The 12,249-nt window shown below is 42.8% G+C and overlaps 3 pseudogenes; all 3 read right to left on the minus strand.

Annotated features, from left to right (window-relative positions):
- Positions 1 to 285: 285 nt before the first annotated feature.
- LOC130304957 (U2 spliceosomal RNA) lies at positions 286 to 388 on the minus strand (annotated as a pseudogene).
- A 4,648-nt stretch (positions 389 to 5,036) lies between these two features.
- LOC130304958 (U2 spliceosomal RNA) lies at positions 5,037 to 5,139 on the minus strand (annotated as a pseudogene).
- A 6,301-nt stretch (positions 5,140 to 11,440) lies between these two features.
- Positions 11,441 to 11,543, minus strand: LOC130304959 (U2 spliceosomal RNA; annotated as a pseudogene).
- Between the last annotated feature and the right edge of the window lie 706 nt (positions 11,544 to 12,249).

Below are 12,249 nucleotides of genomic sequence, written 5' to 3' on the forward strand. Positions count from 1 at the left end.
CAACAGCAATGACACCCCCATGTCAATTAACAAGATTCAGCACCCACTTCCTGAAAGACAGCTACCTATCATGTCATGTCCAACCTGCACAGGTGTGCTGGTTGCTGAGCTTATTCAATTAAAGAGGACATTCAGCAGCAGCAGTCCTGTGCCTGGTCGCTCCAACAGGGGCCAGACCCAAGCGGCACCATCTATTGTCTTTTGCCTGCAGTAGGGGCCCACTGGACTAGCCAGCAAGCAGCTGCAGCAAATAAACAGGTAATCTTTCTTTCCAACACTGAACCCTGGTGGTGCATTTAATATATGCTACCAGATAGGGGACATATCAGATATTAAACTGATATAAACAGACACCACATTTGATACCAGCCAAAAGGAAGAATGAGAAGTGATAACTGTGAAAGGGGAGGAACCAACGCTGTCCCCTTCACATGCACCATCACTACTTGTAGGAAGGGAGGCTGGCTGGCAGCCTCCCATACACACTCTGGCTGGGTGGCAGTCACCCACCAGTACACACAGCAGACCTTAAACCCATATCATTATTGCTAAGCAGGAAGATGGGAGTCCATTTTACTCTGATGGACCATTTTTAAATGCAATCCATAACCTGGCTTTGGCAGGAACCCTTCTTACTCCTCCTACTTGCATTTGATACTGGGTTTAGGATCTGCATAGGAAACACACACACACACACACACACACAAGCACACACTTACCTGTGTTGCCTGCTGACGCCTCCTTGGCTGTCCCCAAACGGTATAAAACCAACAGCCACGGGAAGCTGTAAGGATAGAGGACATACCTGCATCCTATTGGACTCACTTGTCTTGGTTAAATCCAGCTTATTTGAAAACCTATGGATCTGCTGCTTCTGCTCATGGCAGTGCTGCTTCTGACAAGGTTGTTCTTTGGTGGGCCTAGGTGACATCACAATCTCCATGGTTACATACACAACAAAGGTCAGATGTTGTTTACACCTGGCCATGCCAGTGGTATTGAGTAGCATATCACAGTGCTAAGGGTCCTGGATGCAACAATCTTTCAATGGGGAATAGCCGCACTGAGTTTGTCAAGTGCACCCATGTTTGCAACTCCAACAATACACACGTATGTATGTATGTATGTATGTATGTATGTATGTATGTATGTATCTATCTATCTATCTATCTATCTCTTTCTCTCTTTCTATATGTATATATATATATATATATATATATAGAGAGAGAGAGAGAGAGAGATGGAAATACTTTTTTAAACATGTTTTCACCTTTTTTTTTAACCTTCTTTTTTTCTTCTCTCCATGTTTTCCTTCTTTCCTCCTTTTTTCCTATGCTGCTGCTTCTTATTTTTCTTCTTTTTCAGACCCTATCATTGCACTATTGCTTATTCAATACCACCAGCAGATGGAGACACTATATTACAACATTAGTTGTGAGCAGCAGTTTGTACAAACAAATGCCTCATAGCTGATGTCCTATCCATTATTGCAATGGATGGTTGGCTGGCAACATTTGTTTTTATTATTCCAATACCACAGTACCAATGCATGGTCAATCAACAGCAATGACACCCCCATGTCAATTAACAAGATTCAGCACCCACTACCTGAAAGACAGCTACCTATCATGTCATGTCCAACCTGCACAGGTGTGCTGGTTGCTGAGCTTATTCAATTAAAGAGGACCTTCAGCAGCAGCAGTCCTGTGCCTGGTCGCTCCAACAGGGGCCAGACACAAGCGGCACCACCTATTGTCTTTTGCCTGCAGTAGGGGCCCACTGGACTAGCCAGCAAGCAGCTGCAGCAGTAAATAAACAGGTAATCTTTCTTTCCAACACTGAACCCTGGTGGTGCACTTAATATATGCTACCAGATAGGGGACATATCAGATATTAAACTGATATAAACAGACACCACATTTGATACCAGCCAAAAGGAAGAATGAGAAGTGATAACTGTGAAAGGGGAGGAACCAACGCTGTCCCCTTCACATGCACCATCACTACTTGTAGGAAGGTAGGCTGGCTGGCTGGCAGCCTCCCATACACACTCTGGCTGGGTGGCAGTCACCCACCAGTACACACAGCAGACCTTAAACCCATATCATTATTGCTAAGCAGGAAGATGGGAGTCCATTTTACTCTGATGGACCATTTTTAAATGCAATCCATAACCTGGCTTTGGCAGGAACCCTTCTTACTCCTCCTACTTGCATTTGATACTGGGTTTAGGATCTGCATAGGAAACACACACACACACACACACACACAAGCACACACTTACCTGTGTTGCCTGCTGACGCCTCCTTGGCTGTCCCCAAACGGTATAAAACCAACAGCCACGGGAAGCTGTAAGGATAGAGGACATACCTGCATCCTATTGGACTCACTTGTCTTGGTTAAATCCAGCTTATTTGAAAACCTATGGATCTGCTGCTTCTGCTCATGGCAGTGCTGCTTCTGACAAGGTTGTTCTTTGGTGGGCCTAGGTGACATCACAATCTCCATGGTTACATACACAACAAAGGTCAGATGTTGTTTACACCTGGCCATGCCAGTGGTATTGAGTAGCATATCACAGTGCTAAGGGTCCTGGATGCAACAATCTTTCAATGGGGAATAGCCGCACTGAGTTTGTCAAGTGCACCCATGTTTGCAACTCCAACAATACACACGTATGTATGTATGTATGTATGTATGTATGTATGTATCTATCTATCTATCTATCTATCTATCTATCTATCTCTTTCTCTCTTTCTATATGTATATATATATATATATATATATATAGAGAGAGAGAGAGAGAGATGGAAATACTTTTTTAAACATGTTTTCACCTTTTTTTTTAACCTTCTTTTTTTCTTCTCTCCATGTTTTCCTTCTTTCCTCCTTTTTTCCTATGCTGCTGCTTCTTATTTTTCTTCTTTTTCAGACCCTATCATTGCACTATTGCTTATTCAATACCACCAGCAGATGGAGACACTATATTACAACATTAGTTGTGAGCAGCAGTTTGTACAAACAAATGCCTCATAGCTGATGTCCTATCCATTATTGCAATGGATGGTTGGCTGGCAACATTTGTTTTTATTATTCCAATACCACAGTACCAATGCATGGTCAATCAACAGCAATGACACCCCCATGTCAATTAACAAGATTCAGCACCCACTACCTGAAAGACAGCTACCTATCATGTCATGTCCAACCTGCACAGGTGTGCTGGTTGCTGAGCTTATTCAATTAAAGAGGACCTTCAGCAGCAGCAGTCCTGTGCCTGGTCGCTCCAACAGGGGCCAGACACAAGCGGCACCACCTATTGTCTTTTGCCTGCAGTAGGGGCCCACTGGACTAGCCAGCAAGCAGCTGCAGCAGTAAATAAACAGGTAATCTTTCTTTCCAACACTGAACCCTGGTGGTGCACTTAATATATGCTACCAGATAGGGGACATATCAGATATTAAACTGATATAAACAGACACCACATTTGATACCAGCCAAAAGGAAGAATGAGAAGTGATAACTGTGAAAGGGGAGGAACCAACGCTGTCCCCTTCACATGCACCATCACTACTTGTAGGAAGGTAGGCTGGCTGGCTGGCAGCCTCCCATACACACTCTGGCTGGGTGGCAGTCACCCACCAGTACACACAGCAGGCCCTAAACCCATATCATTATTGCTAAGCAGGAAGATGGGAGTCCATTTCAATCTGATGGACCATTTTTAAATGCAATCCATAACCTGGCTTTGGCAGGAACCCTTCTTACTCCTCCTACTTGCATTTGATACTGGGTTTAGGATCTGCATAGGAAACACACACACACACACACACACAAGCACACACTTACCTGTGTTGTCTGCTGACGCCTCCTTGGCTGTCCCCAAACGGTATAAAACCAACAGCCACGGGAAGCTGTAAGGATAGAGGACATACCTGCATCCTATTGGACTCACTTGTCTTGGTTAAATCCAGCTTATTTGAAAACTTATGGTGCTGCTGCTTCTGATCATGGCAGTGCTGCTTCTGACAAGGCTGTTCTTTGGTGGGCCTAGGTGACATCACAATCTCCATGGTTACATACACAACAAAGGTCAGATGTTGTTTACACCTGGCCATGCCAGTGGTATTGAGTAGCATATCACAGTGCTAAGGGTCCTGGATGCAACAATCTTTCAATGGGGAATAGCCGCACTGAGTTTGTCAAGTGCACCCATGTTTGCAACTCCAACAATACACACATATATATGTATGTATGTTGTATGTATGTATGTATGTATGTATGTGTATCTATCTATCTATCTATCTATCTATCTATCTATCTATCTATCTCTTTCTCTCTCTCTATATGTATATATATATATATATATAATTTTTTTTTCTTTTAAATATATATATACATATATATATATATATACATATATAGAGAGAGAGAGATGGAAATACTTTTTTAAACATGTTTTCACCTTTTTTTTACCTTCTTTTTTTCTTCTCTCCATGTTTTCCTTCTTTCCTCCTTTTTTCCTATGCTGCTGCTTCTTATTTTTCTTCTTTTTCAGACCCTATCATTGCACTATTGCTTATTCAATACCACCAGCAGATGGAGACACTATATTACAACATTAGTTGTGAGCAGCAGTTTGTACAAACAAATGCCTCATAGCTGATGTCCTATCCATTATTGCAATGGATGGCTGGCTGGCAACATTTGTTTTAATTATTCCAATACCACAGTACCAATGCATGGTCAATCAACAGCAATGACACCCCCATGTCAATTAACAAGATTCAGCACCCACTTCCTGAAAGACAGCTACCTATCATGTCATGTCCAACCTGCACAGGTGTGCTGGTTGCTGAGCTTATTCAATTAAAGAGGACATTCAGCAGCAGCAGTCCTGTGCCTGGTCGCTCCAACAGGGGCCAGACACAAGCGGCACCATCTATTGTCTTTTGCCTGCAGTAGGGGCCCACTGGACTAGCCAGCAAGCAGCTGCAGCAAATAAACAGGTAATCTTTCTTTCCAACACTGAACCCTGGTGGTGCATTTAATATATGCTACCAGATAGGGGACATATCAGATATTAAACTGATATAAACAGACACCACATTTGATACCAGCCAAAAGGAAGAATGAGAAGTGATAACTGTGAAAGGGGAGGAACCAACGCTGTCCCCTTCACATGCACCATCACTACTTGTAGGAAGGGAGGCTGGCTGGCAGCCTCCCATACACACTCTGGCTGGGTGGCAGTCACCCACCAGTACACACAGCAGACCCTAAACCCATATCATTATTGCTAAGCAGGAAGATGGGAGTCCATTTTACTCTGATGGACCATTTTTAAATGCAATCCATAACCTGGCTTTGGCAGGAACCCTTCTTACTCCTCCTACTTGCATTTGATACTGGGTTTAGGATCTGCATAGGAAACACACACACACACACACACACAAGCACACACTTACCTGTGTTGCCTGCTGACGCCTCCTTGGCTGTCCCCAAACGGTAGAAAAAACCAACAGCCACGGGAAGCTGTAAGGATAGAGGACATACCTGCATCCTATTGGACTCACTTGTCTTGGTTAAATCCAGCTTATTTGAAAACCTATGGATCTGCTGCTTCTGCTCATGGCAGTGCTGCTTCTGACAAGGTTGTTCTTTGGTGGGCCTAGGTGACATCACAATCTCCATGGTTACATACACAACAAAGGTCAGATGTTGTTTACACCTGGCCATGCCAGTGGTATTGAGTAGCATATCACAGTGCTAAGGGTCCTGGATGCAACAATCTTTCAATGGGGAATAGCCGCACTGAGTTTGTCAAGTGCACCCATGTTTGCAACTCCAACAATACACACATATGTATGTATGTATGTATGTATGTATGTATGTATGTATGTATCTATCTATCTATCTCTTTCTCTCTTTCTATATGTATATATATATATATATATAGAGAGAGAGAGAGAAAGAGAGAGAGAGAGAGAGAGAGAGAGATGGAAATACTTTTTTAAACATGTTTTCACCTTTTTTTTTAACCTTCTTTTTTTCTTCTCTCCATGTTTTCCTTCTTTCCTCCTTTTTTCCTATGCTGCTGCTTCTTATTTTTCTTCTTTTTCAGACCCTATCATTGCACTATTGCTTATTCAATACCACCAGCAGATGGAGACACTATATTACAACATTAGTTGTGAGCAGCAGTTTGTACAAACAAATGCCTCATAGCTGATGTCCTATCCATTATTGCAATGGATGGTTGGCTGGCAACATTTGTTTTTATTATTCCAATACCACAGTACCAATGCATGGTCAATCAACAGCAATGACACCCCCATGTCAATTAACAAGATTCAGCACCCACTACCTGAAAGACAGCTACCTATCATGTCATGTCCAACCTGCACAGGTGTGCTGGTTGCTGAGCTTATTCAATTAAAGAGGACCTTCAGCAGCAGCAGTCCTGTGCCTGGTCGCTCCAACAGGGGCCAGACACAAGCGGCACCACCTATTGTCTTTTGCCTGCAGTAGGGGCCCACTGGACTAGCCAGCAAGCAGCTGCAGCAGTAAATAAACAGGTAATCTTTCTTTCCAACACTGAACCCTGGTGGTGCACTTAATATATGCTACCAGATAGGGGATATATCAGATATTAAACTGATATAAACAGACACCACATTTGATACCAGCCAAAAGGAAGAATGAGAAGTGATAACTGTGAAAGGGGAGGAACCAACGCTGTCCCCTTCACATGCACCATCACTACTTGTAGGAAGGTAGGCTGGCTGGCTGGCAGCCTCCCATACACACTCTGGCTGGGTGGCAGTCACCCACCAGTACACACAGCAGGCCCTAAACCCATATCATTATTGCTAAGCAGGAAGATGGGAGTCCATTTCACTCTGATGGACCATTTTTAAATGCAATCCATAACCTGGCTTTGGCAGGAACCCTTCTTACTCCTCCTACTTGCATTTGATACTGGGTTTAGGATCTGCATAGGAAACACACACACACACACACACACACACACAAGCACACACTTACCTGTGTTGTCTGCTGACGCCTCCTTGGCTGTCCCCAAACGGTATAAAACCAACAGCCACGGGAAGCTGTAAGGATAGAGGACATACCTGCATCCTATTGGACTCACTTGTCTTGGTTAAATCCAGCTTATTTGAAAACTTATGGTGCTGCTGCTTCTGATCATGGCAGTGCTGCTTCTGACAAGGCTGTTCTTTGGTGGGCCTAGGTGACATCACAATCTCCATGGTTACATACACAACAAAGGTCAGATGTTGTTTACACCTGGCCATGCCAGTGGTATTGAGTAGCATATCACAGTGCTAAGGGTCCTGGATGCAACAATCTTTCAATGGGGAATAGCCGCACTGAGTTTGTCAAGTGCACCCATGTTTGCAACTCCAACAATACACACATATATATGTATGTATGTTGTATGTATGTATGTATGTATGTATGTATGTGTATCTATCTATCTATCTATCTATCTATCTATCTCTTTCTCTCTCTCTCTCTATATGTATATATATATATATATAATTTTTTTTTCTTTTAAATATATATATATATATATATATATACATATATATAGAGAGAGAGATGGAAATACTTTTTTAAACATGTTTTCACCTTTTTTTTACCTTCTTTTTTTCTTCTCTCCATGTTTTCCTTCTTTCCTCCTTTTTTCCTATGCTGCTGCTTCTTATTTTTCTTCTTTTTCAGACCCTATCATTGCACTATTGCTTATTCAAAAACACCAGCAGATGGAGACACTATATTACAACATTAGTTGTGAGCAGCAGTTTGTACAAACAAATGCCTCATAGCTGATGTCCTATCCATTATTGCAATGGATGGCTGGCTGGCAACATTTGTTTTAATTATTCCAATACCACAGTACCAATGCATGGTCAATTAACAAGATTCAGCACCCACTACCTGAAAGACAGCTACCTATCATGTCATGTCCAACCTGCACAGGTGTGCTGGTTGCTGAGCTTATTCAATTAAAGAGGACATTCAGCAGCAGCAGTCCTGTGCCTGGTCGCTCCAACAGGGGCCAGACACAAGCGGCACCACCTATTGTCTTTTGCCTGCAGTAGGGGCCCACTGGACTAGCCAGCAAGCAGCTGCAGCAAATAAACAGGTAATCTTTCTTTCCAACACTGAACCCTGGTGGTGCACTTAATATATGCTACCAGATAGGGGACATATCAGATATTAAACTGATATAAACAGACACCACATTTGATACCAGCCAAAAGGAAGAATGAGAAGTGATAACTGTGAAAGGGGAGGAACCAACGCTGTCCCCTTCACATGCACCATCACTACTTGTAGGAAGGGAGGCTGGCTGGCAGCCTCCCATACACACTCTGGCTGGGTGGCAGTCACCCACCAGTACACAAAGCAGACCCTAAACCCATATCATTATTGCTAAGCAGGAAGATGGGAGTCCATTTCACTCTGATGGACCATTTTTAAATGCAATCCATAACCTGGCTTTGGCAGGAACCCTTCTTACTCCTCCTACTTGCATTTGATACTGGGTTTAGGATCTGCATAGGAAACACACACACACACACACACACAAGCACACACTTACCTGTGTTGCCTGCTGACGCCTCCTTGGCTGTCCCCAAACGGTATAAAACCAACAGCCACGGGAAGCTGTAAGGATAGAGGACATACCTGCATCCTATTGGACTCACTTGTCTTGGTTAAATCCAGCTTATTTGAAAACCTATGGATCTGCTGCTTCTGCTCATGGCAGTACTGCTTCTGACAAGGCTGTTCTTTGGTGGGCCTAGGTGACATCACAATCTCCATGGTTACATACACAACAAAGGTCAGATGTTGTTTACACCTGGCCATGCCAGTGGAATTGAGTAGCATATCACACTGCTAAGGGTCCTGGATGCAACAATCTTTCAATGGGGAATAGCCGCACTGAGTTTGTCAAGTGCACCCATGTTTGCAACTCCAACAATACACACATATGTATGTATGTATGTATGTATGTATGTATGTAATGTATGTAATGTATGTAATGTATGTATGTATGTATGTATGTATCTATCTATCTATTTCTTTCTCTCTTTCTATATGTATATATATATATATATATATATATATATTTTTTTTTTTTTTTCTTTTAAATATATATATATATATATATATATATATATATATATATATACATATATATATATAGAGAGAGAGATGGAAATACTTTTTTAAACATGTTTTCACCTTTTTTTTAACCTTCTTTTTTTCTTCTCTCCATGTTTTCCTTCTTTCCTCCTTTTTTCCTATGCTGCTGCTTCTTATTTTTCTTCTTTTTCAGACCCTATCATTGCACTATTGCTTATTCAATACCACCAGCAGATGGAGACACTATATTACAACATTAGTTGTGAGCAGCAGTTTGTACAAACAAATGCCTCATAGCTGATGTCCTATCCATTATTGCAATGGATGGTTGGCTGGCAACATTTGTTTTTATTATTCCAATACCACAGTACCAATGCATGGTCAATCAACAGCAATGACACCCCCATGTCAATTAACAAGATTCAGCACCCACTACCTGAAAGACAGCTACCTATCATGTCATGTCCAACCTGCACAGGTGTGCTGGTTGCTGAGCTTATTCAATTAAAGAGGATATTCAGCAGCAGCAGTCCTGTGCCTGGTCGCTCCAACAGGGGCCAGACACAAGCGGCACCACCTATTGTCTTTTGCCTGCAGTAGGGGCCCACTGGACTAGCCAGCAAGCAGCTGCAGCAGTAAATAAACAGGTAATCTTTCTTTCCAACACTGAACCCTGGTGGTGCACTTAATATATGCTACCAGATAGGGGACATATCAGATAGTAAACTGATATAAACAGACACCACATTTGATACCAGCCAAAAGGAAGAATGAGAAGTGATAACTGTGAAAGGGGAGGAACCAACGCTGTCCCCTTCACATGCACCATCACTACTTGTAGGAAGGTAGGCTGGCTGGCAGCCTCCCATACACACTCTGGCTGGGTGGCAGTCACCCACCAGTACACACAGCAGGCCCTAAACCCATATCATTATTGCTAAGCAGGAAGATGGGAGTCCATTTCACTCTGATGGACCATTTTTAAATGCAATCCATAACCTGGCTTTGGCAGGAACCCTTCTTACTCCTCCTACTTGCATTTGATACTGGGTTTAGGATCTGCATAGGAAACACACACACACACACACAAGCACACACTTACCTGTGTTGCCTGCTGACGCCTCCTTGGCTGTCCCCAAACGGTATAAAACCAACAGCCACGGGAAGCTGTAAGGATAGAGGACATACCTGCATCCTATTGGACTCACTTGTCTTGGTTAAATCCAGCTTATTTGAAAACCTATGGATCTGCTGCTTCTGCTCATGGCAGTGCTGCTTCTGACAAGGCTGTTCTTTGGTGGGCCTAGGTGACATCACAATCTCCATGGTTACATACACAACAAAGGTCAGATGTTGTTTACACCTGGCCATGCCAGTGGTATTGAGTAGCATATCACAGTGCTAAGGGTCCTGGATGCAACAATCTTTCAATGGGGAATAGCCGCACTGAGTTTGTCAAGTGCACCCATGTTTGCAACTCCAACAATACACACATATGTATGTATGTATGTATGTTGTATGTATGTATGTATGTATGTATGTGTATCTATCTATCTCTTTCTCTCTCTCTATATGTGTATATATATATATATATATATAATTTTTTTTTCTTTTAAATATATATATATATATATATATATACATATATAGAGAGAGAGAGAGATGGAAATACTTTTTTAAACATGTTTTCACCTTTTTTTTACCTTCTTTTTTTCTTCTCTCCATGTTTTCCTTCTTTCCTCCTTTTTTCCTATGCTGCTGCTTCTTATTTTACTCCTTTTTCAGACCCTATCATTGCACTATTGCTTATTCAATACCACCAGCAGATGGAGACACTATATTACAACATTAGTCGTGAGCAGCAGTTTGTACAAACAAATGCCTCATAGCTGATGTCCTATCCATTATTGCAATGGATGGCTGGCTGGCAACATTTGTTTTAATTATTCCAATACCACAGTACCAATGCATGGTCAATCAACAGCAATGACACCCCCATGTCAATTAACAAGATTCAGCACCCACTACCTGAAAGACAGCTACCTATCATGTCATGTCCAACCTGCACAGGTGTGCTGGTTGCTGAGCTTATTCAATTAAAGAGGACATTCAGCAGCAGCAGTCCTGTGCCTGGTCGCTCCAACAGGGGCCAGACACAAGCGGCACCATCTATTGTCTTTTGCCTGCAGTAGGGGCCCACTGGACTAGCCAGCAAGCAGCTGCAGCAAATAAACAGGTAATCTTTCTTTCCAACACTGAACCCTGGTGGTGCATTTAATATATGCTACCAGATAGGGGACATATCAGATATTAAACTGATATAAACAGACACCACATTTGATACCAGCCAAAAGGAAGAATGAGAAGTGATAACTGTGAAAGGGGAGGAACCAACGCTGTCCCCTTCACATGCACCATCACTACTTGTAGGAAGGGAGGCTGGCTGGCAGCCTCCCATACACACTCTGGCTGGGTGGCAGTCACCCACCAGTACACACAGCAGACCCTAAACCCATATCATTATTGCTAAGCAGGAAGATGGGAGTCCATTTTACTCTGATGGACCATTTTTAAATGCAATCCATAACCTGGCTTTGGCAGGAACCCTTCTTACTCCTCCTACTTGCATTTGATACTGGGTTTAGGATCTGCATAGGAAACACACACACACACACACACACACACAAGCACACACTTACCTGTGTTGCCTGCTGACGCCTCCTTGGCTGTCCCCAAACGGTATAAAACCAACAGCCACGGGAAGCTGTAAGGATAGAGGACATACCTGCATCCTATTGGACTCACTTGTCTTGGTTAAATCCAGCTTATTTGAAAACCTATGGATCTGCTGCTTCTGCTCATGGCAGTGCTGCTTCTGACAAGGCTGTTCTTTGGTGGGCCTAGGTGACATCACAATCTCCATGGTTACATACACAACAAAGGTCAGATGTTGTTTACACCTGGCCATGCCAGTGGTATTGAGTAGCATATCACAGTGCTAAGGGTCCTGGATGCAACAATCTTTCAATGGGGAATAGCCGCACTGAGTTTGTCAAGTGCACCCATGTTTGC

This window comes from Hyla sarda, unplaced genomic scaffold (assembly GCF_029499605.1).
Source record: "Hyla sarda isolate aHylSar1 unplaced genomic scaffold, aHylSar1.hap1 scaffold_130, whole genome shotgun sequence".
Lineage (NCBI taxonomy): Eukaryota > Metazoa > Chordata > Amphibia > Anura > Hylidae > Hyla > Hyla sarda.